At 42.3% G+C, this 3,422-nt stretch overlaps 1 long non-coding RNA gene across 1 annotated transcript; it reads right to left on the reverse strand.

Moving 5' to 3' along the window:
• Window positions 1–814: 814 nt before the first annotated feature.
• Window positions 815–1,650, reverse strand: LOC117759136. Its single transcript, XR_004613429.1, has 3 exons — window positions 1,638–1,650; window positions 1,211–1,401; window positions 815–1,121 (listed from the first exon to the last, which is right to left on the reverse strand). It is a non-coding gene; the product is annotated as an uncharacterized LOC117759136 (long non-coding RNA).
• Window positions 1,651–3,422: the final 1,772 nt, after the last annotated feature.

Consider the following 3,422-nt stretch of genomic DNA (forward strand, 5'->3'; position numbering starts at 1 on the left):
AAAACGTCCACAGATAAATAATGTGCACAAGATGAAACTCAGTCACATCACAGACACGTCTACCTACAACACAGAAGAGGCTGAGAATAAAGACAGATTCTGTAAGAAAAAGATACATTTAAACTGTTAAATATAGCTAACTTCCTTCCTCTTTACACTTACTTGCATGCTGAGCCCGATGATGTTAAATTAAACCTAAAACAAAGAAGTAACTTGTGTTTTGTACAAACTGTGAATTTCCTCATTTTACAGAGTGTTAGAAACGACTTTAGTGGCTGTTCCCACCAAACCTGAATCTTCCTCAACTAAAGCTGTAAGCAGCGTTGAACAGGCCTGCCCCCCCTCGATCCAGCCAGTTGACGCAGCGGTTTACTTTTCTCAACCGTCCGACACTGCACGATTGAGAAAGATGCTAATTCCGGCGTGGAGTGTGCAGCTGTGTACATGCTTCCTGTGTCCACTATGTGGCACCGGAGAACACACCCTGCACGCACTATGCTGCTGTATATCAAGAGTAGAACATGCCTTGAACATTCCGTGTAAACCGAAGGGTAATTAACACAAGGGTTACTTCCAGTGACCAGTAGGGGGCACAATGACTGTGACTGAATATGAAAAAAAAATATGACCCCCCTCCCCCTTCCCCCCCTCCAGAAAATGATTATTGGTCACTCCCATTGATTGATATAAAATCTTTTAGCTGTTCTAATATTAGTTACAACTAATTACAATTTATAATATTTAGAAATTAATATTATTGTTATTTGTAACATTTTGAAAGTAACATACATTACGGTCAGGGTTAGCCTAACCTGAGGCTAACTCTACACCTGGTTGAGTCTGGGAAATATTTTCAATTATGGGAGAAGAAGAACAACTTTCTTACCTTTACCTTTCGTGGCTTCCAAAGTGAGAGAATTTGTAATCTGGGTTAACCAACCCATCAAGAAAGAAAACAAAACTTTACAAACACTGCACATGTCAATATGTTTTATTTCTTCTGGCTCCGTGAGGCTGTAAAATCCACATATAAACAATAGATTCATGTTGTGTTTCTTCAGTGTTTGGTGACTGTGCTGTACACTGCAGATGAATCGTCCCCCTCTTCTTCACGTCTTGTTCTGTGAAGGGCAGAATAAACCACTCACACCCACAGTTTTTAACCTCAATAAGTGTAGTGATGAAAATGTTCACGTGTGGAGCTGCTCACCCTGTTGCACTGTCAAATCGAACAGCGCTGTATTCAGCCTCCTCCTCCTTGTCTTCCTCAGTTTCTCTCTGGGGTTGAACTCGACCTATGTTGGAGTAGATGGCATCTGCCCGGTTCTGGGTGAAGCAGACGCTGGCGTAGTGGATGTCATCGTGCGGCTCTGCTGGTTGTGTGTGGGCCGCAGCTGAAATCTGGTCATACAGTAAAATACTAGCTGGGATCAGGCTGGAATCTGTGTCTTACTCTTTAACTTGTTGGGTACTGAGAGTTTCTCTTTGTTGTGGGCCTGATCCTACTCTGCTGAATCAAACTGTGATGGCAGCAGTGATCCTTCTCATCAAATCACAATGATGCAGAACTCCACCGGTTAATGAGGCAGCCTTGAAGAGTGGAGATCAAGTGCTTTTAAATGAAACTATTCATTTACCTGCGCTCTGTCTTCTGGTCTCTCACCGCACTCACGTTGTTGTGTGAAGGACTTGTTTCTTCTAGATGAGAGGAAAGAAATAAACAGTTGGATGAACTAGAAAACTCCTCCAGAGAAATTTTGCATGGGTGCCGAGTGCTTGACTGCTGGTTTGAGAGAGAGAGAGAGAGAGAGAGAGAGAGAGAGAGAGTGAGAGAGAGAGAGAGAGAGAGAGAGAGAGAGAGAGAGAGAGAGAGAGAGAGAGAGAGAGAGAGAGAGAGAGAGAAGGCGAGAGAAGGCGAGAGAGGGCGAGAGAGAGAGATGTAGCAGCTAGATTCCACCCTTGAGAAACGATGTTTGTCAGCCAGTCACGATGACAGATAGAAATCATAGATCAGTTACAACCTTGGCTTCCTTCCTCTTTACATTATTAACATGCACGAACGGACAAACACCAGTAAATCCCCTCGTTAAAATGAAGAAATGTTCTTTTATTTTGGAAATGATGCCTGCACTTATTTCTCACGAGGATTCAACTCATGTGAGTCAAACTTGTTTTGTCTGATACACGTGTAAAACTCTTCACTTGTGTAGACTGGACTTCATGAGCTCATGCACGGGTGCACGTGAGCAGTAGAGCGACACAGGAACCATCGACTGTTGGGTTAGATGGGCGGAGCCTCCCACTGTGCTCTGGTTGTGCGTTAACGTGGAGTCAGAATAATCAGAAGAATTAGTTCCCGACTGTGAAATTCACATGAACTCCACCTCAGCTCTGGAACTGATTGTTCTGATTAGTCTGATACTACATTAAAGCACAAGCAGAACGTGGAGAGAGATCGTTTTTGTTTAGAAGCACAGTTATATGGTTGTAGCCAGAGTAAACACAACTATTCAGTTAAATGAGACGAGCCGGTTTTACTTTGAGAGTTAACTTCACCTGCCGTTTTTAAGTTGGAACAATCTGCCAAAATTAGGTAAATACAGCTTTTAAATTAAATTAAAAAGTAGGTATGAAGAAAATGTATTTACTTACCTTTTTCAAGTTGGATCAACTTTGTGGTCTGGGTGTATTGTGAAAACTAAAAGTCAAAGTGTCACACATCCACAATGTCCCATGGCTGCTTTTTCATCAGTTAATAAAATCAGTCAGAGAAATGTGAAATCAGTTTTTATTTAGAAAGTGCTTTAAAAAGTATTATAGACTGTTACTGTTCTTACAGTTGTGCTGTAACTTACAAAATAAGGTTTTCAATTACAACAGTCAGTCTATGACAGTGGTCAGTGCTCTCCACACTGATTGGACATTCATTCAGTTTAGACTTGTGTCCTGCACCTAAAGCTTAAAAGGACAAACTCTGATGATTGCCTTTACTGTATCAAGGTGGCCCCTCCTGGCCCCACCTGGCCCCCCTTAGCAGCTCCACTGCACTGAGGCCATTACTCCGCAGGTCAACAAGTGACTTTGATCCTCTGATGTTTTCTAATCATCACATTAAGAACTGAACTTTATAAAAACCTGCTGAATTCATATTTATGTTCCTGGATGAACGGGGCGTCGCTTCTTCTGCAACAAAGAAGTTAAAACACTGTGTTACGTCGGAATCTGTGGGAGGAACTCTTCTGTCTGCAGGAGTGTGTGTGTGTGTGTGTGTGTGTGTGTGTGTGTGTGTGTGTGTGTGTGTGTGTGTGTTGGTCTCTGTCCCTCTTCACACAAACTGATAACCACATGTATTTAGTTATTAATCGATGATGTCGGATCATGACTCCGGATGGTTCTCTCACTTTAACCCTGATGTCCTGACT

This window comes from Hippoglossus hippoglossus, chromosome 1, assembly GCF_009819705.1.
Source record: "Hippoglossus hippoglossus isolate fHipHip1 chromosome 1, fHipHip1.pri, whole genome shotgun sequence".
Classification (NCBI taxonomy): domain Eukaryota; kingdom Metazoa; phylum Chordata; class Actinopteri; order Pleuronectiformes; family Pleuronectidae; genus Hippoglossus; species Hippoglossus hippoglossus.